This window comes from Cherax quadricarinatus, chromosome 19 (genome assembly GCF_038502225.1).
Source record: "Cherax quadricarinatus isolate ZL_2023a chromosome 19, ASM3850222v1, whole genome shotgun sequence".
In the NCBI taxonomy this organism is placed as follows: Eukaryota; Metazoa; Arthropoda; class Malacostraca; order Decapoda; family Parastacidae; genus Cherax; species Cherax quadricarinatus.
Window position 1 is genome coordinate 14,886,586 of NC_091310.1, and position 23,181 is coordinate 14,909,766.

The following is a 23,181-nucleotide window of genomic DNA, read 5'->3' on the forward strand; positions in this document are numbered from 1 at the left end:
TTTGGTGGTGTTTTGACTGTATTCAGTGGTGTTTTAGTAGTATTCGGTGGTGTATTTTGGAGTACTCAAAATGATATTTTGGAAGTGCTTCAGTGTTGTTTGGAAATGTTCAAAGGTATTTTTGTGAGTATTCAAATGATTTATGAGAGTGTTTTGAAGGTGTTCAAAGTAAAGTAAGGTGTGTGTGCGTATTAACTTCGTAATATGTAAAATTATGACTAGTGAATTTATCGAAAAATGGTTATAAGTTGTAAGTGTTGTGGTGACTTTTTCTGATGAAATAGTTAAAACGAGAAAAATGTCTAGACTTGTGTTGTATTTTGTAAAGAAATTGTGGATTGTTGTGGGTATTAACGAAAAAAAATGTGAAATTATTTGGGTTATCCTGGGTTAAGAGTGAAAAATGTGTAGGGGGAAGTCGACAAGATTCAGCCTGTGTGTGGGGGGTCATCACGTGACGTCACTGACCGCCGAGTAAACACAGGTGGGGTGACGTCACACTTGTTTAGACCTGTAGTAAGAGAAAGTACCATGCCCCATAGGAGGAGTTCATTTGAATGCTTACCCTGAGAGGGGGGAATCTGAAAACTTGATCCAAGGAGATGGAGTCTTTGTATTATCGTGAAAACCTTGATCCAAGGAGATGGAGACTTGGTATTATTGATTTCGAGAAAAATTTGATCCGAGGAATTGGAGCAGGGAATTTGGGGTGAAAGTGGGGAGTCCATTTTGAATGCTTACCCCCAGAGGGGGGAATCCAAAAAAAAAACTTGATCCGAGGAAGTGGAGTCTTTGTATTAACGAGAAAAACTTGATCCGAGGAATTGGAGCAGAAATTTTGGGATAGGGGTGGTGTGGGGTTAAAATCTTTGTATTATTGTTAACGAGAAAAACTTGATCCGAGGAGATCATAAGAAATTCGAACCCCCATAGGGGGGGAATCCAAGGAAGTGGAGGAGAAATATGTGGTTTAGAGGGTGAGGTGGTCGAGGGTGAGGTCAAGGTCGCGGGTCGGCGCGGACGGGCTGGCGCTCGGGCGGGCGCGCTGGGATCGGAAGGAGTCCGCTCATAGGTAGGAGCCACTCTGTAGGCCTTTCCGGAGGAGCCACTGGGTGGAGGCTTTGGGTGGGGGTCGAGGGTGAGGTGGTCGTGTGTAGGGGTCATGGGTGGGGGTCGTGGGTGGGGGTCGTGGGTGGGGATCGTGGGTGGGGGTCGATGGTGAGGTGGTCGTGGGTATAGCATTAGAACTGGACAAGATTTCAATGCTCTATTTATTCATGTCAGAGATTTTAACCATCCAATTGATTTTCAAAAAGTTGAGAAAGTAGTATCAAGCAAGTCCATGGTCGACAGGAATATAATTGAATCTTGTTTCATAAAAAGCAGTTTTGACAATAATATGAATATTTCCTTTGGTTAATATAAATTATATCCATTTATAATTAATAGAATTTGGGAAGAATTTAATAATACACTGGACAAATAATAATTTTAAAAATTTTCTTGGGTAGAATAGTTTGTTGGGGAGTTGTGCAAAGGACCTGTCCAGTTGGGCCCGAGCGCGTCAGGTGTTTAACCGTTGAGGGATCTGATAGTGAGGTGTTGGCCAGACACCTTATATACCTTCCTTGGATGCTTTACTTTCATAGTTCCTTGATAATGTGAGTAGTCACGAAAGCGCTTGGAATTTCTCTATTCTTTCAGAGTGGTTGTTTTGCATATATATATATATATATATATATATATATATATATATATATATATATATATATATATATATATATATATATATATATATATATATATATATGTCGTGCCGAATATGTAAAACTGGTCAATTAGCAAGAACTCATTTAAAATTAAGTCCTTTCTAAAATTTTCTCTTATACGTTTAAAGATATATTTTTTCATTAATGTTGATGTAAAAATTTATAATTTTGCACCAAAAGGAACTTAGAAAACTTACCAAACCTTATTACAACAAGAGCAATTTATTTTAGCCTAACCCAACTACATATATTTTAGATTTGTTTACAATAATTTAATACTAAACAAAGAAAATGAAATATATTTTTTTCGTTAGGTTCAGAATGATTTTGGCGAAATTATTGCACACACAAATTTTCACTTGTCCTATATGGCAAGATGAGCGTTGCTATTTAAGCCAAGATCGCAAGTTCTGCCTATTCGGCACTACACACACATTATATATATATATATATATATATATATATATATATATATATATATATATATATATATATATATATATATATATATATATATATATATATATATATATACACAGAGCGAGAGAGATTTCGAGTTGGAGAGAGAGAGTGTGCGAGAGAGAGTGAGAGAGAGTCAGCCAGCCTTCTATCAGACAGAGCCTCTGAACTAGAGTGGGTAATAGCAAGTTTGGAACCTAGGCTTCAGTGTGTCAAAATTAAAATGCTTTCTCATTGCTGAAGCCCTAAAGGCAACACTACTGTCTTATTAGCAGTTCATAAATGTTTTAAACGTACCATGGAGTGAGGTAACTATGCTATATAGACCGTTGTTAGTTTAATTTACAGCAGCAAACATCTCTGTTGGATTTATGCCAGTAAGTCTCATTACAACGCACTAGTCTTCACCTTCTTGACATTTACGCTCCAGGTAAGTACCACAAATTATAATGCCTTGCCATTATTAACAGATAAGTAGAGAGCAATTAATTATACACCATGGAAACGTGCTACATTAACTGTAGACACTGTCAACGTCAATGTCATACGATTGGCTACAAATTTTTACCTATACATCATTTAGCGGCCTGGTGTTATGTTTTTAAATTGATGAATAATTTTAATAAGCAAGATGATGTACTTTATTCATTTGTCGTCATAACTTAGGCATGACTATCACCATAATCAATATTACCCGCATAAAGCAGGCTACAAAGCCTACAATAGGATGATTTTTACAACAGCCCTTCTGTAACATATTTGTATCAAAGATACCAGCAGTGACCCAGTACCTCATAACGTTGCCCCAGATTCTTTCTGCCATTTATATTCTTACGCTCCTCAAATGCTTATTCTGAAGTCCATGAACCCATAACAAGTTATAACAAATGAGTCAAATCAATTAACCAGAATACTGAACAAAGGCTCTCTTTGGGCCGTATATACAGCACGGCCAACGCTGTAACTACTCCGGCACGGAGTTTACAAGATGATTTTACAAGCAGATTATTCCCAGGGGAAGTGGAAATCTTTAGATCAAGTACTTTTTCATTTCTCAGTGCTCATCAGGCGCTACGCAATGTTGCAATAGTAGCAACCGAAGAAATGAGGGATAGTTTTATAAGAATGGGCAGCGTGGGTGACAGCAGCCAAAGGTTCTCTCAGACCAATTAACAAGTGTGAAAGTACTTAAGGTAAAGATGTACACCCCAAATGGCTTGTTTATCATAATATATATATATATATATATATATATATATATATATATATATATATATATATATATATATATATATATATATATATATAGGGGTAGCAGTAATGTTAAATGATCAGTTATGGAAGGAGAAAAGAGAATATGAATGTGTAAATTCGAGAATTATGTGGATTAAAGTAAAGGTTGGATGCGAGAAGTGGGTCATAATAAGCGTGTATGCACCTGGAGAAGAGAGGAATGCAGAGGAGAGAGAGAGATTTTGGGAGATGTTAAGTGAATGTATAGGAGCCTTTGAACCAAGTGAGAGAGTAATTGTGGTAGGGGACCTGAATGCTAAAGTAGGAGAAACTTTTAGAGAGGGTGTGGTAGGTAAGTTTGGGGTGCCAGGTGTAAATGATAATGGGAGCCCTTTGATTGAACTTTGTATAGAAAGGGGTTTAGTTATAGGTAATACATATTTTAAGAAAAAGAGGATAAATAAGTATACACGATATGATGTAGGGCGAAATGACAGTAGTTTGTTGGATTATGTATTAGTAGATAAAAGACTGTTGAGTAGACTTCAGGATGTACATGTTTATAGAGGGGCCACAGATATATCAGATCACTTTCTAGTTGTAGCTACACTGAGAGTAAAAGGTAGATGGGATACAAGGAGAATAGAAGCATCAGGGAAGAGAGAGGTGAAGGTTTATAAACTAAAAGAGGAGGCAGTTAGGGTAAGATATAAACAGCTATTGGAGGATAGATGGGCTAATGAGAGCATAGGCAATGGGGTCGAAGAGGAATGGGGTAGGTTTAAAAATGTAGTGTTAGAGTGTTCAGCAGAAGTTTGTGGTTACAGGAAAGTGGGTGCAGGAGGGAAGAGGAGCGATTGGTGGAATGATGATGTAAAGAGAGTAGTAAGGGAGAAAAAGTTAGCATATGAGAAGTTTTTACAAAGTAGAAGTGATGCAAGGAGGGAAGAGTATATGGAGAAAAAGAGAGAGGTTAAGAGAGTGGTGAAGCAATGTAAAAAGAGAGCAAATGAGAGAGTGGGTGAGCTGTTATCGAGAAATTTTGTTGAAAATAAGAAAAAGTTTTGGAGTGAGATTAACAAGTTAAGGAAGCCTAGAGAACAAATGGATTTGTCAGTTAAAAATAGGAGAGGAGAGTTATTAAATGGAGAGTTAGAGGTATTGGGAAGATGGAGGGAATATTTTGAGGAATTGTTAAATGTTGATGAAGATAGGGAAGCTGTGATTTCGTGTATAGGGCAAGGAGGAATAACATCTTGTAGGAGTGAGGAAGAGCCAGTTGTGAGTGTGGGGGAAGTTCGTGAGGCAGTAGGTAAAATGAAAGGGGGTAAGGCAGCCGGGATTGATGGGATAAAGATAGAAATGTTAAAAGCAGGTGGGGATATAGTTTTGGAGTGGTTGGTGCAATTATTTAATAAATGTATGGAAGAGGGTAAGGTACCTAGGGATTGGCAGAGAGCATGCATAGTTCCTTTGTATAAAGGCAAAGGGGATAAAAGAGAGTGCAAAAATTATAGGGGGATAAGTCTGTTGAGTGTACCTGGTAAAGTGTATGGTAGAGTTATAATTGAAAGAATTAAGAGTAAGACGGAGAATAGGATAGCAGATGAACAAGGAGGCTTTAGGAAAGGTAGGGGGTGTGTGGACCAGGTGTTTACAGTGAAACATATAAGTGAACAGTATTTAGATAAGGCTAAAGAGGTCTTTGTGGCATTTATGGATTTGGAAAAGGCGTATGACAGGGTGGATAGGGGGGCAATGTGGCAGATGTTGCAAGTGTATGGTGTAGGAGGTAGGTTACTGAAAGCAGTGAAGAGTTTTTACGAGGATAGTGAGGCTCAAGTTAGAGTATGTAGAAAAGAGGGAAATTTTTTCCCAGTAAAAGTAGGCCTTAGACAAGGATGTGTGATGTCACCGTGGTTGTTTAATATATTTATAGATGGGGTTGTAAGAGAAGTAAATGCGAGGGTCTTGGCAAGAGGCGTGGAGTTAAAAGATAAAGAATCACACACAGGGTGGGAGTTGTCACAGCTGCTCTTTGCTGATGACACTGTGCTCTTGGGAGATTCTGAAGAGAAGCTGCAGAGATTGGTGGATGAATTTGGTAGGGTGTGCAAAAGAAGAAAATTAAAGGTGAATACAGGAAAGAGTAAGGTTATGAGGATAACAAAAAGATTAGGTGATGAAAGATTGAATATCAGATTGGAGGGAGAGAGTATGGAGGAGGTGAACGTATTCAGATATTTGGGAGTGGACGTGTCAGCGGATGGGTCTATGAAAGATGAGGTGAATCATAGAATTGATGAGGGAAAAAGAGTGAGTGGTGCACTTAGGAGTCTGTGGAGACAGAGAACTTTGTCCTTGGAGGCAAAGAGGGGAATGTATGAGAGTATAGTTTTACCAACGCTCTTATATGGGTGTGAAGCATGGGTGATGAATGTTGCAGCGAGGAGAAGGCTGGAGGCAGTGGAGATGTCATGTCTGAGGGCAATGTGTGGTGTGAATATAATGCAGAGAATTCGTAGTTTGGAAGTTAGGAGGAGGTGCGGGATTACCAAAACTGTTGTCCAGAGGGCTGAGGAAGGGTTGTTGAGGTGGTTCGGACATGTAGAGAGAATGGAGCGAAACAGAATAACTTCAAGAGTGTATCAGTCTGTAGTGGAAGGAAGGCGGGGTAGGGGTCGGCCTAGGAAGGGTTGGAGGGAGGGGGTAAAGGAGGTTTTGTGTGCGAGGGGCTTGGACTTCCAGCAGGCATGCGTGAGCGTGTTTGATAGGAGTGAATGGAGACAAATGGTTTTTAATACTTGACGTGCTGTTGGAGTGTGAGCAAAGTAACATTTATGAAGGGATTCAGGGAAACCGGCAGGCCGGACTTGAGTCCTGGAGATGGGAAGTACAGTGCCTGCACTCTGAAGGAGGGGTGTTAATGTTGCAGTTTAAAAACTGTAGTGTAAAGCACCCTTCTGGCAAGACAGTGATGGAGTGAATGATGGTGAAAGTTTTTCTTTTTCGGGCCACCCTGCCTTGGTGGGAATCGGCCAGTGTGATAATAAAAAAAATAAAATATATATGGCCCGAAAAAGAAAAACTTTCACCATCATTCACTCCATCACTGTCTTGCCAGAGGGGTGCTTTACAGTACAGTTTATAAAACTGCAACATTAACACCCCTCCTTCAGAGTGCAGGCACTGTACTTTCCATCTCCAGGACTCAAGTCCGGTCTGCCGGTTTCCCTGAATCCCTTCATAAATGTTACTTTGCTCACACTCCAACAGCACGTCAAGTTTTAAAAACCATTTGTCTCCATGCACTATCAAATACGCTCAAGCATGCTTGCTGGAAGTCCAAGCCCCTCGCACACAAAACCTCCTTTACCCCCTCCGTCCAACCTTTCCGAGGCCGACCCCTACCCCGCCTTCCTTCCACTACAGACTGATACACTCTTGAAGTCATTCTGTATCGCTCCATTCTCTCTACATGTCCGAACCACCTCAAAAACCCTTCCTCACCCCTGTGGACAACAGATTTGGCAATCCTGCACATCCTCCCAACTTCCAAACTACGAATTCTCTGCATTATATTCACACCACACATTGCCCTCAGACATCACATCTCCACTGCCTCCAGCCTTCCCCTCTTTGCTTCCAAGGACAAAGTTCTTTGTCTCCACAGACAGCTAAGTGCACCGCTCACTCTCTTTTCCTCATCATTTCTATGATTCACCTCATCTTTCATAGACCCATCCGCTGACACATCCACTCCCAAATATCTGAATACATTCACCTTCTCCATACTCTCTCCCTCCAGTATGATATCCAATCTTTTTGTTATTCTCAAAACCTTACTCTTTCCTGTATTCACTTTTAATTTTCTTCTTTTACATACCCTACCAAATTCATCCACCAACCTCTGCAACTTCACTTCAGAATCTCCCAAGAGCACAGTGTCATCAGCATAGAGCAACTGTGACAACTCCCACTTTACGTGTGATTATCTTTTCACTCCGCACCTCTTGCCAAGACCCTCGCATTCACTTCTCTTACAACCCCATCTATAAATAAATTGAACAACCACGGTGATATCACACATCCTTGTCTAAGGCCTACTTTTGCTGGGAAATAATCTCCCTCTTTCCTACATACTCTAACCTGAGCCTCACTATCCTCGTAAAAACTCTTCACTGCTCTCAGTAACCTACCTCCTACACCATACACCTGCAACATCTGCCACATTGCCCCCCTATCCACCCTGTCCTACTCCTTTTCCAAATCCATAAATGCCACAAAAACCTCTTTAGCCTTATCTAAATGCTGTTCACTTGTATGTTTCACTGTAAACACCTGGTCCACACACCCTCTACCTTTCCTAAAGCCTCCTTGTTCATCTGCTATCCTATTCTCCGTCTTACTCTCAATTCTTTCAATAATAACTCTACCATACACTTTACTAGGTATACTCAACAGACTTATCCCCCTATAATGTTTGCACTCTCTTTTGTCCCCTTTGCCTTTATACAAAGGAACTATGCATGCTTCTGCCAATCCTTAGGTACCTTACCCTCTTCCATGCATTTATTAAATAATAGCACCAACCACTCCAAAACTATATCCCCACCTGCTTTTAACAGTTCTATCTTTATCCCATTAATCCAAGCTGCCTTACCCCATTTCATTTTACCTACTGCCTCACAAACTTCCCCCACACTCACAACTGGCTCTTACTCACTCCTACAAGATGTTATTCCTCCTTGACCTATACACGAAATAACAGTTTCCATATCTTCAGCAACATTTAACAATTCCTCAAAATATTCCCTCCATCTTCCCGATACCTCTAACTCTAAATTTAATAACTCTCCTCTCCTATTTTTAACTGACAAATCCATTTGTTCTCTACGCTTCTTTAACTTGTTAGTCTCACTCCAAAACTTTTTCTTATTTTCAACAAAATTTGTTGATACCATCTCACCCACTCTCTCATTTGCTCTCTTTTTACATTGCTTCACCACTCTTTTTACATCATCATTCTACCAATCGCTCCTCTTCCCTCCCGCACCCACTTTCCTGTAACCAGAAACTTCTGCTGAACACTCTAACACTACATTTTTAAACCTACCCCATACATCTTCAACCCCATTGTCTATGCTCTCATTAGCCTCTCTGTCCTCCAATAGCTGTTTATATCTTACCCTAACTGCCTCCTCTTTTAGTTTATAAACCTTCACCTCTCTCTTCCTTGATGCTTCTATTCTCCTTGTATCCCATCTACCATTTACTCTCAGTGTAGGTACAACTAGAAAGTGATCTGATATATCTGTGGCCCCTCTGTAAACATGTACATCCTGAAGTCTACTCAACAGTCTTTTATCTACCAATACATAATCCAACAAACTACTGTCATTTCGCCATACATCATATCTTGTATACTTATTTATCCTCTTTTTCTTAAAATATGTATTACCTATAAGTAAACCCCTTTCTATACAAATTTCAATCAAAGGGCTCCCATTATCATTTACACCTGGCATCCCCAAACTTACCTACCACACCCTCTCTAAAAGTTTCTCCTACTTTAGCATTCAGGTCCCCTACCACAATTACTCTCTCACTTGGTTCAAAGGCTCCTATACATTCACTTAACATCTCCCAAAATCTCTCTCTCTCCTCTGCATTCCTCTCTTCTCCAGGTGCATACACGCTTATTATGACCTACTTTCCGCAGCCAACCTTTACTTTAATCCACATAATTCTTGAATTTACACATTCATATTCTCTTTTCTCCTTCCATAACTGATCCTTCAACATTACTGCTACCCCTTCCTTTGCTCTAACTCTCTTAGATATTCCAGATTTAATCCCATTTATTTCCCCCCACCGAAACCCCTACCACCTTCAGCTTTGTTTCGCTTAAGGCAAGGACATCCAACTTCTTTTCATTCATAACATCAGCAATCATCTGTTTCTTGTCATCCGCACTACATCCAAGCACATTCAAGCATCCCAGTTTTATAAAGTTTTTCTTCTTCTCTTTTTTAGTAAACGTCTACAGGAGAAGGGGTTACTAGCCCATTGCTCCCGGCATTTTAGTCGCCTCATACGACACGCATGGCTTACGGAGGAAAGATTCTTTTCCACTTCCCCATGGACAGTAGAAGAAATAAAGAAGAACAAGAGCTATTTAGAAAAAGGAGAAAAACCTAGATGTATGTATATATATATGCATGTGCGTGTCTGTGAAGTGTGACCAAAGTGTAAGTAGGAGTAGCAAGATATCCATGTCATCTAGCGTGTTTATGAGACAGAAAATGAAACCAGCAATCCTACCATCATGCAAAACAGTTACAGGTTTCTGTTTCACACTCATCTGGCAGGACGGTAGTACTTCCCTGGGTGGTTGCTGTCTACCAACCTACTACCTTATATATATATATATATATATATATATATATATATATATATATATATATATATATATATATATATATATTATATATATATTTATATATATATATATATATATATATATATTTATATATATATATATATATATATATATATATATATATATATATATATATATATATATATATATATGTATATATATATGTATATATATATGTATATATATATATATATATATATATATATATATATATATATATATATATATATATTTATATATGTATATAACACAGAAGATTTAAGAGATACATTGTTGATATAAAGGTGGCATATATATATATATATATATATATATATATATATATATATATATATATATATATATATATATATATATATATACATGTTGTTACGTGTGTATCACCGATTATAAGGCGAAAATCTCATCCAGCTCCTCAGAGCTGGGGCGTATGCCCAAAATGCAGCATGCATTACCCCTTTGAACAGCCGCGCTGAGCCGCTGGAACAGAAAACTAGCTGCCCTGGGATCCCTAGTTACCCTGATGAGTCTTTTTCCCAACTCCTTAAGGAAATTAGATGCACTCTTACCCCATGAGCCAAGGGTCTCTGAGCCTATGGGAACAAACATATAATGATGGGCAAGTTCTCCATATTTTCTGGACTTTTGGGACTCCCTAAAGCTGGCAGCTGCCCCTCCTTCCTCCCTGGTGTATTGGAGATAGGTATCAGCCAAGGTAGATGCACATGTATAGTCCCACACCACCTGCTTCCCATCTGTCCAGGCTTGAAGGGTGATACCATCTGGACGCTTCTGGCTGCCATCAGATCTGCATAGTTGGGGTGGCTCCCTTACTGCTGGGCATCCAGCTGTTGTGAGGCTCCTCTTGATAATGTTATTAACCTCCTCATGTCTTGCAATCTTTCCCTCGGATTTACGGCACACAAGACCATGGTACCCGAATCGGTCTGCTGCTTCACTGCCACAAATACACCTGTGTTCGGCGAGAATAGGGGCGGCAAGTCGAAGGGCAACACCGATGCGGATGGTCTGTGGGTCGAGGCGTGTGCCAAGGCTGGAGTTGGGAACAGCCAACAGAAAGTCCCCAGCATGAGGGGCTCTCACTGCCAGCAGGCGGGCTCTATCCTTCCCCGACACACTCTGAAGCATCGTTGAGGCTATATTTTCCACTATTGGACCATCCCAGTGCGATTGTTTGTAGTTGTTGGGGGGAGCAGGTCTGGTTTCTGAGCCCGTTAGATTATCCCAGATCATTGCTCCGTCAATGAATTTGTCCCTAAGATGTTCAGGGAGAATCGCTGCTACAAGCTCTCTGGATGCAATACACGAGGACAGAAAAGCAGGTAACGCAATCTGTGATGACTTGCGGACACCAATGCCTCCTAGTCTGACTGGAAGTGTAGCTTGGTTCCACTGCCCGTCTTCTAGAGTAAGGTTAAGTACTTTCGTAAAAATCTGCCTCAGAATACTGTCATATTCGTGCAGTAAAGGGTTATCATATGAAGGTGCACATCTTAGGAAATATGTCAACCTGGGCAGACTCAAGCACTTTGTGAGAAGGTACAAGGCATCGTGGGTGTCCAGATTGCCTATTCGTTGTTCCATTCTCCTTAACTCTTCCAATTTCTTCCTGAGAATTGTGTCAATGGCATTGCTTCCCAGAGGTGCTCCTAGCAAGACACTATTTGTGGGGGCAATGACTGCTGCTCCTGGTAGTTTTGATCTCACTGCATTTATCACTTGTTGACTGACTGAGATGATTTCACATTGTATATATATATATATATATTGTATATGTATATATATATATATATATATATATATATATATATATATATATATATATATATATATTTATATATATATATATATATATATATATATATATATATATATATATATATATATATATATATATGTCGTGCCGAATATGTAAAACTGGTCAATTAGCAAGAACTCATTTAAAATTAAGTCCTTTCTAAAAATTTCTCTTATACGTTTAAAGATATATTTTTTCATTAATGTTAATGTAAAAAAATAAATTTTGCACCAAAAGATTCTTAGAAAACTTACCTAACCTTATTATTATAAGCGCGATTTATTTTAGCCTAACCCAACTAAATATATTTTAGATATGTTTACGATAATTTAATACTAAACAAACATAATGAAATATATTTCTTTTCGTTAGGTTCAGAATAATTTTGGCGAAATTATTGCATACACAAATTTTCACTTGTCCTGTATGGCAAGATGAGCGTTGCTACTTAAGCCAAGATCGCAAGTTCTGCCTATTCGGCACGACATTATATATATATATATATATATATATATATATATATATATATATATATATATATATATATATATATAATATATATATATATATATATATATTATATATATTATATACACTATATACATAAGGAGAATAAGAAAAACTGGTCAGTTAGAAATAACTTCCCTTTCCTTCCATAATTTTTTCTTATACGTTTAAAGATATATTTGTTTCATTTATAATAATGTAAAGAATAATAATAATTTTGTACCAAAAGAACTTTCAAAAACTTATGTATCCTTTTTATAACAAGCACAATTTAATTTAGCCAAATACAGCTAAATTTGTTTTAAATAAGTTTACAATTATTTAATAATAAACAAAGAAAATTAAATATAATCTTTTCGTTAATTTCAGAATAATTTTTTAGCGAAATTATTGCATACACAAATTTTCGCTTGCCTTATTTGGCAAAGAAGAGTGTTGCTATTTATGCCAAAATCCCAAGTTTTACCTATTTGGCACGGCATATATTATATATTCGTGTGCGTGTGCTTGTGTTCTCATATGATTTGAACTCACCTAGTTTTTTTTTATGGTGTGTGTGTGTACTCACCTAATTGTACTCACATAATTGTGGTTGCAGGGGTTAAGACTCAGCTCCTGGTCCTGCCACTTCACTGACCGCTTCTGGGTCCTCCCTCTCCCTACTCTATGTGCTTTATCATACCTCGTGTTACAACCCAGGAACAAAAGTGCCTGTTATCCTGAATGTAAAGGGAGCAAAATAAACACAGCTGAATGACTCTGACATATATTATCCTTCACCAAGTATAAACAGCAGTATGTACACTATATACACTATGTACAGCAATAGGTATTAGTGCATGCCACGGTAGTCAAGCAGAATGAATGGCACTAGAGAGAAGATCATGCTTCAACCAGCTCTTGAACGGAAATGACAAGTGTGGAAATGTGAGTGGTAACCATGTCACCTCCACAATTGCCAGAGCCATCTTCTCATTGGCTGAACCTAGCACCCGGTTCGATGGATGGAGATATAGCTTTTTTAATGAGGGTATGTACATGCGCCGAATAAAGGGTACATACTCTTTGCATGCCACACCTCGTCTTAAAACTAGGTACGGTTCCTGCCTCCACTACATCACATGCCAGACTATTCCACTTCCTAACAACTTTGTGGCTGAAGAAATACTTCCTAACATCCCTTTGGCTCATCTGAGTCTTCAACTTCCAATTGTGACCTCTTGTTTCTGTGTCCCATCTCTGGAACATCCTGTCTCTGTCCGCCTTAACTATTCCATGCAGTATTTTGTATGTCGTTATCATGTCAGCCCTGACCCTTCTGTCCTCCAGTGTCGTCAGACCGATTTTCCTTAACTTTTCTTCTTAGGACATTCCCCTTAGCTCTGAAACCAGCCTTGTTTCAAACCTTTGCACTTTCTCTAATTTCTTGACAGGCTTGACCAAGTGTGGGTTCCAAACTGGTGATGCGTATTCCAATATGAGCTTGAAGTACACAGTGTACAGAGTCTTGAATGATTCCCTACTGAAGTATGGGAATGCTGTTCTCAGGTTTGCAAGGCGCCCATTTGCCGCAGCAGTTATTTGGTTAATGTGTGCTTCCGGCGATGTGCTCGGTGTTATACTCACCACCAGATCTTTTTCTTTGAGTAAGGTTTGCACTCCTTGGCCGCCTAGCCTATACTCTGTCTTCAGTCTTCTTTGCCCTTCCCCGATCTTTATGACTTTGCATTTGGCAGGGTTAAATTCCAGGAGCCATTTGCTGGACCACGTGTTCAACCTGTTCACGCTTCTTTGTAGACCTGTCTGGTCCACATCTGATTTAATTCTCAAGTTCACATAATCTGCAAATAAGGACACTTCTGAGTCTATCCCTTCCGTCATGTCATTCACATATACCAAGAATAGCACTCGTCCTAAGGATGACCCCTGTGGGACCCCGCTCGACATAGGTGCCAACTGTGATACCTCATCACGTACCATGATTCGTTGTATCCTCCCTTTCAGGTTTTCACTAATCCATTACAGTGCCCATCCTGTTATACGTGCCTAATTTTCTGCTTCTGCACTAATCTCTTGTGAGGAACTGTATCAAAGGCCTTCTTGCAGTCAAAGAAAATGCAATCAACCCACCCCTCCTCCTTATGTCTTACTTCAGTTACCTCGTCATAAAACTCCTGTAGGGTTTGTGACATAAGATTTGCCTTCCATGAATCCCTGCTGGCTGTCTCTTATAACCTTATTCCGTTCCAGGTGCTCCACCACTCTCCTACTGATAATCTTCTCCATGACTTTGAATACTATACACGTCAGTGACACTGATCTATAGTTTAGCGCTTTGTTTCTGCCCCCTTTCTTAAAGATGAGGATCATATTTGCCGTCTTCCATACCTCAGGTACTTGCCCAGTTTCAAGAGATGTGTTGAAGATTGTGGTTAGTGGCACACACTGTCTCTGTTCCCTCTCTGATGACCCATTGAGAGTTGCTGTCCTGTCCCACCGCCTTTGAGGTATCAAGGCCACTTAGCAGCTTCTACACCACCTCCTCGGTTGTGTGTATTTCATCCAACACTTTTTGGTATATACATTGCTAGTGTACCCTCTGTTTTGTCTTTCCAGTGTCCCTTCTGCCTCCACTGTAAATACTTCCTGAAATTTCGTGTTGAGCTCCTCACATACTTCTTGGTCGTTTCTTGTGAGCTCCCCACCTTCTTTCCTCAGCCTGATTACCTGGTCCTTGATTGTCTTCCCCCTAATGTGGCTGTGAAGCAGTTTCGGGTCAGACTTGATTTTCGATGCTATGTCGTTTTTGTACTGCCTTCTGTACTTTTTCCATTCTCCAGTACACTTAGCTTTTGCCTCCCTACAGCTTCGGGTAAACCAAGGACTCAATCTGGTCTTCCCGTTATTTCTGTTACCCTTGGGAACAAACCTTTCCTCTCCCTCCTTGCATTTTGTTGTTATGTAGTCCATCATTTCGTTTACTGACTTTCCTACCAACTCTCTTTCCCAAATGAACCTCTTACAGGAAGATCCTCATAACTGTGTAGTCCTCCCTTTTATAGTTTGGCTTTTCCTTTTCTTCTCCTGTTGCCCACTCCACTTGTAGCTCTACGATGTATTCATAGCTCAGAACCACGTGGTCGGTAGCTCCAAGGGGCCTTTCATATGTGATGTCCTCGATGTCTGAGCTACTCAGGGTGAACACGAGGTTAAGTCTTGCTGGTTCATCTTCCCCTCTCTCTCTGGTAGTTTCCTTAACATATTGGTGCATGAGGTTTTCCAGTACCACATCAATCATGGCTCTCCATGTTTCAGGACCCTCATGTGGCTCCAGGTTTTCCCAGTCAATATGTGTGTGTGTGTGTGTGTGTGTGTGTGTGTGTGTGTGTGTGTGTGTGTGTGCGTGTGTGTGTGTGCGCGTGTGTGTGTGTGCGTGTGTGTGTGTGTGTGTGTGTGTGTGCGCGCGCGCTCACATATGCGTGTGCCTGTACTCACCTAGTTACTCACCTAGTTGTGGTTGGGGGTCAAGTCACAGCTCCTGGTCCCGCCTCTTCAACTGGCCGTTACCCGGTCACTCTTCCCGCTCCATGAGCTTTATCATACCTCTGCTTAAAGCTATATATGGATCCTGCCTCCACTACATCACTACCCAGGTGTGAGTGAAGAAATACTTCCTAATATCCCTGTGATTCGTATGAGTCTTCAACTTCCAACTGTGACCCCTTGTTGCTGTGTCCCATCTCTGGAACATCCTGTCTCTGTCCACCTTGTCTATGCCTCTCAGTATTTTATATGTCATTATCATATCCCCCTATCTCTCCTGTCTTCCAGTGTCGTCAGGTCGATTTAACTTAACCTGTCCTCGTTGGGCATACCCCTTAGGTCCGGGACTAGTCTTGTTGCAAACCCTTGCACTTTCTCTAGTTTCCTTACAGGCTTGGCTAGGTGAGGGTTCCAAACTGGAGCTGCATATTTCAAAATGGGCCTAACGTACACAGTGTGCAGGGTCCTAAATAACTCCTTATTTAGATGTCTGAATGCTATTCTTAGGTTTGCCAGGCGCCCGTATGCTGCAGCAGTTATTTGGTTGATGTGCGGCTCAGGAGATGTGCCCGGTGTTATACTCACACCAAGATCCTCTTCCTTGAGCGAGGTTTGTAGGCTCTGGCCCCCTAGACTGTACTTCGTCAGTGATTTTGTTTCCCCTTCCCCAATCTTCATGGCTTTGCACTTGGTGGGGTTGAACTCCAGGAGTCACTTGTTATACCAGGCCTGCAGTCTGTCCAGAACCCTCTGTAGTACTGCCTGGTCCTCGTCCGATTGAATTCCTCTCATCAACTTCACATCATCTGCAAACAGGGACACTTCGGAGTCTATTCCTTCAGTCATTTTCTTCAAAAATACCAGAAACAGCACCGGTCCTAGGGCTGATCCCTGTGGCACCCTGTTCATTACAGGCGCCCACTCTGACACCTCGCCACGTACCATGACTTGCTGTTGTCTTCCTGACAGGTATTCACTGATGCATTGTAGTGCCTTCTCTGTTATCCCTGCCTGGTCCTCCAGCTTCCGCACTAATCTTTTCTAAGGAACTGTGTCAAACGCCATCTTACAGTCCAAGACAATGCAGTCTATCCATATCTCTCTCTCTTGTCTTACTGCCGTCACCCTGTCATAGAACCCCAGTAGGTTTCTGACGCAGAATTTCCCGTCCCTGAAACCGTGCAGGCTGTCGTGTGTGTGTGTGTGTGTGTGTGTGTGTGTGTGCCCGTGTATTGAGCACGCAAACTTCACCAGAAAGGATCATAAAACATTAGATGCATACTTTTGAGGAAGTACTTTTTAGAACCGTATACTTCAAAATATGATGCATTTCATAACTTTCATTACTTCCTACTATTTTTTGCTATCAAATTATGTAAACTTTCTTCAGTTTCACAGGATAATTTCGTATACCGTGATAAAAGTTGTGATGCTACTGAATGTACACAGTATCCTAGTATGACACTCTTGACAAGAAACATCATTTCGAAGGATGTTCTGTTGTTCACATACGTCCAGACAGGTCCTCTCAATGACCTCTGTGACAAGCTCTCCGAACAACTATTCCCAACTTTGGAAGCAGTCTCCCTAATCTCCAATGAGGTCTTTGAGGCCGAGAGACTGACATTATTACCAGTGGATTATGAGGTATGCCGGTAATATCCTCATCTTCCGACTCAGAGACGACCTTTAGAAGAAAATAACAGCACTTTTCCTAGCTTCAACGTCTTTATACACAGAAACACTACTAGAAACCTTTAATTTTCAGTATTCGGTAAACCCCTAACTATAATGAACTCTTTCACTTCTGGTCTCACCACACCATCAGAACCAAGAGATTTGTTATGTTTGGTTTCTTTCTAAGGGTTCTCTGAATTTACAGTATATTTTTTTATTAGACGAGATCCGATACCAATAGTAACCGCTTTTTAATCCTCATTTCTTCCCCGGCACCCGTGAACGCTTCTACTGTAGCTTAGAAATTCCAGTCACATGACCTCTACCATCACTCTCACCACTTTCAAAGACGATATTAGATCTAAAAGGATTAACACCAGCCCAAGGAGAATCCAGATATCAATACCATCCCGATAAGTAGTTATAATAAAGTGAAACAGAGAATTTTTTCCCATGCGTACATGCATAGATATCTCACTGCACTTATAACGTCAAAATACCTGTTTTAATGGTAACGAGGCTTCACACCACAGACTGTCCCACTCACTTGCTCATCAGCACACATCTCCCTAGCTTATCAGCTCTCCGGACATATCTATACTTAACAAATACTCTCCATGCGAAACGTTTTTATCTCATTTAATTATTAAGGTTATTGAAAGTTGAGTATCTTTCCTCTGTTACTGAATCTTAATTCAACGTAATTACATTTTTTAAATGGCGGCAGATATCAACATATCACAACTTTATGTGGCACTGGATATATGAACCGAGAGTTTATATTTTAATTCCAATTTTAGGTATTAAGACATTCCTAACTCTTGACTAGAGGCGACACGCAGCATTAATGATGCTCGCGCATGATTAAACCCAATTAACTAGCCAACTAAGCTTTACCAGGGACGTTGTAAGACACGGTAAGACTTTGTGTTGTACATATTCAAATGAGTATGCAGCTCTCGATTCGTTAGTATATGTACATGTGGAGAGATGTACATTACAGTATATATTCACTTAGAGTTTATTTTTACCCCAATAGCCTATCTGAGATTAAAATAGTCGACGGGTTTTAAACCCAGTTACCACTTTTTCCGAAAAGGGTATAAAGGTTGCAGTTTAATAGCAAAATATTGGATTTTTGACCATCCAGAGCCCACTATTCCCTATCCAGTCATATGTATAAAGTTTTCCCTGGATTAGCTGTGGTCAGGATATTGCTCCAGGTAGTAAACTTGTGCTGCGTCATAAACTTCACACATTTTAATTTCCTATATGTCCGTCTTATCACCAAGATCAAGAAATTCCATTGCCAATATCACATAAAAAATAATTTAATATCTTAAGCAGCCAGGTGGTCTGATAATTGGTTTGTGGAGTATTCTACGTCCTAAATATTTAGATTCAATATTGATAAAATATTGTATTTATCATGCGAAAAGCACTTTCGTGTTTACTAAGATATCTTGTCTTAATACTAAATTCTTGAGAAGCACTTTATGAAAAGTCAATGTATCTAACAGAAAAGAATGTGTCACACTAGAAAAAAAAACATTTAGCCTTAAGAAAATTGCGACTAATACTAAAATCAAGGGACTATGTGTACGACAATGTAATAATAAATTAAAAAAGACATACACTTAACCCACATGAGCCATACAGCGCTATGAGGAGTGCGAAACGGTAAGTGTTTGTAAAGGTGGGAAATACTGATTAATGAGCAGGAGTTCATGAGGGTGCAAAATCAAAATGAGTGCCAATGCAGCAAGTTAGTTTCAGTTTCAAAGAGTGAGTCTACGTTAAAGTTGGACTCGTTCAGACGTTATAGATGTCGAAAGTGATTTCTGTGTGCTCTCTTATATATAATAGTCTTTTAATATATGATCATCTGTCAAGGCTTCCCGGCAGACGTCGCAGACAGGTGCTAGGAGCCTCCAAATGGTATCCTAGTGCGAGTCGTTGTGTCCAATAAGATGTGCGAATGCGGCTTCCACGTCCGACAGCGATGGAAAGATGACGCTCAACTCTTTATAACGGATTGATTGAAAAAAAAAAAGTTACCTGACTCAGACCAACGCTGTTGTCAATGGTCTCTGACTCTTTGGAACAACTTTGGAAAATAATGAGGAAAAAGGGATGCCTCTGCAGTAAATCGGAAGATCGTGAGTAGCAGACTGAGCAGCTGAGTCTGCTTTTTCCATATCTTGAACGTCAGTGTAACCCGGGAACCAGCAGAAAATTACTTAATTAAGAAGGTGGGTGGTCATATGTCTGGATAGCCTGTGACGCACTTCGAGAGTGCGAAACGATTACATGCTTCAGATATGCTCGTTAATTATCAGATACCCTTGGATTACTCTATTTTAAGACCATCGTCCAAGTATTTGAAACGGGTGTGACTTCGGGCATGGAATGCATGATGAACAAAAGCTAATCACTGGAACTCTTCAAGATTGTTTCTGCATACAAGCACTCAACTGAGCATCTAAGATCCCCCCAGACAGTAGCGTAAACACAAATAATGAATGGCACCTAGCTTCCTGAACGTAGCTTAGGAACTGGAAGAATACAACCCCATAGATTAGTTTGGATAGAATCAATTATGTAATATGATTATGACGGTGTACAAACCCTGTCTGTTACAGACTCATGACTGAGTAAAACAGTGGAAAGTTAGCATGTGTTTATAAGTAAACAAGATGTTATAAGCAAACGTGCAGGAATTTAGATTAAAATTAAAATAGGCTAGATTCTCTTTTATTTTGAAACTAAGATTAATGTTAAAAGCATAGATAAATTTCACTTTTATATTGAAGATTATAAAAACAAAATTGTCCTCTCAGTAAGAATGGTCATGACAAAAATAAAGCATCGGCAATTTCTAGTCGGCAATGCAACCTGAGGAAATGAAAGGAAGGGAGAGATCCCTTTGCTGTATTACATTTTCCTATCCAAAAAGAATTACTGGAAGATACACAGTATTTAGTCCCCAGCGATGAGCTTTGATACAGACAGTGGGGAGTCGTTAGGGGTCTGCATTTCAACACCATACATCTGATGAGAAAAAAACAACGGGCTTACAGATGTAAAATGCTAGTAGTATGCGAGCAATGTAACATTTATGAATTATTTCAGGAAAAACGGTTAGCCGAACTTAGTAAATATATTTTGAGTAAATACTGTTTACCAAGTAATATATACCAGAACATTTCCCGTAGTCATAGAGAGGTTGGCGTGACTTACATAAGTAAAATACCTCATTACTGGAGATCACAGACAAACTGCAATATCTGAAATACTTTATGCACGCCATTATTAATGGATTTGTATATCTGAGTGAATATAAAATTAGAACAATTTGCTAAATCTGTTTTTTCAAAGAAATCCTTGGCTGAAAAAGTATCTGGAAAACAAGTGCTTATCCGCTCTTGTAGTTCACAAGGAAGCCAAAAGTCTGGATCATTTGCTTCACTTGTGATTGTTGCCAGATAAGAAAAGATTTCGAAGATGTCAGAAACTTTATCATAAGCCAGGAGGTATTGACTTAAAAAATCGAGAAATTATCAAATAATTGAATAGAACGATGGAAAAATAGAGACAAGGAGAAAACAACTTTTATCAAAAAAAAATTTTTTTACAGTAACGTACTACTTCCTACTCACTTTTTTTTAAAAGAGATAAAGCTATAAAGCTTCAAATCAAGACAATCACAGCATATGTACGCCCAGAATTTTTTCTTAACAATGGATCATCACAGTGTACCCAATTACATTTCTTTGTAATTAAAATATATTTGCGATAGGTCTTCCGAACCAAACTACAGCAAACTATCTCACAATAAAGACGGTGAAATGAATTGCACTTTCACAGACCGAAATGGGTGTTACTTTGTTGACAAATTTCTAGTTTCATTCAAACTGATGCAATGACTTTTAAAGAGACACAGCTGCATCGTTAATCCAACTTTTATTTAAATAAAAGGAAATGAGCTCTTAAGCGTGTCTTTAAAGTATGAGACGGAATGCCTTTAGTTTACGGTAAGAGATAGAATCACATTGATGTACAGTGCCACACCATCAAGAGGTTGATGTACACAATGTTGTACCTTCAAGAGGATCATGTGAAGCACTGCACTGTCAAGAGGATGATGTACACTGCACCATCATCACGAAGCTGATGTACAATGCTTCAAATTTAAAATGCTGATTAACACTGCTACACTATCAAAAGGTTAATGTACATAAATGTACACAGTCTCACGACCTTGAGGCGGATGTGCAGTCACACAAATTTCTATAAACATGGAATTTTTTAAACAAAGAAACTGCCCTGAAGGCCATCTAGAATTGAAGAGCAGAAAATAGTTCGTTATACATAGCCTCGCCGGGAATATCAACCTGATAAATTTTTTCAACAAAAACCTTCCTGCCTTCTATACATTACATAGAATATTGGTTAAAAATTCTCGCAACTGATTGGAGATTGATTTGCATGGAATAAGTTAAAATTCACATCGTTTTATAAGAGTTTATATGAACGATTCATATATGAAGCTGATGGTTTAATAAGTCTCATTGATATCGCAACCCATTCCCGGACCACAAGTGACAGCCGTGCAGAAGTATACGTTTTCTAGTGCTAACTGACCGCGTTGCCACAAGTTTTGCACCCGCTATGTTTATTTAGTTGTAATAAACACACGTTCCTAAAGGTTTAATGCATTCCTTTATAGAATAATCAAAATAACGTTTATAAATTCTTACTGAGTGTGAAAGTGATGTTGAGAATCGCTTAAGAAAATGAACTCTGGGAAAAAGAGGAGTGCAGAGGGACAAATATTTTTGGACAAAAACGCCCTAAAATAATTCTATATAACATTTTTTCTTGAGAGTATATATTACAAGTGATTCTCAGTTATTTTCAAACATTTACCATCATTTTTAAGTAATATATAACGTAAATAAAAACGTAAATAATTTACCCGGAGATGTTGACATGATTTTATTGATCTTCAGTTTGTGATGCGATGTCTATATGAAATATAGTCACAGTTAATAGGAAGGAAATATTTCCACATTTTCACGAAAAGGAAGAGAAAATGTTTGAGGATGCATTCCTGTGGAAGTGTATTTTATTGCAAAAACTGGTAGGTAATCACAGTTTCTGGGGGCAGCACAGAGCTGAACGTTTTTAATATTCAGATGATTTTCTAATAATTTTATGTACCAAAATTACTGTCATCAAGGGTTTTAATACAAAGGATTTTTTCTTCATTCAATGGCTACTTAGTTTTCTTAGTAAGCATTTCCAGTATACAGAGAATAAATTAGTGATGGATTTAAGCTAAATCTTGGACACACACACACACACACACACACACACAATTTCTTAATCATATAAAATACATGCCGTATACGATATAAAAAAACCTATATTGAAAAAAAGCACATGCAAATGGATTAGTATTCTTCTTGCACCAAAGGGAGAATACGACGGTTCCTAAAACCAAGAAATCTCACATACACCATAAGTTAGGATAAAAATTGCACTCGGATACGAGTCTGGAGCTTCCCGGCATGAAGGGTATTACTGGCAAGAAAATTACGCCTACGGTTAATGAAAGAAGCGTCGCTTAACTCAGTTTATTAGACAAATATTGTTTGTAAGAACATGCTATAGTCGTCTTCTGACGAAACATTAAACACTGATGATGATCAACTAGTAAGTGTTCAATG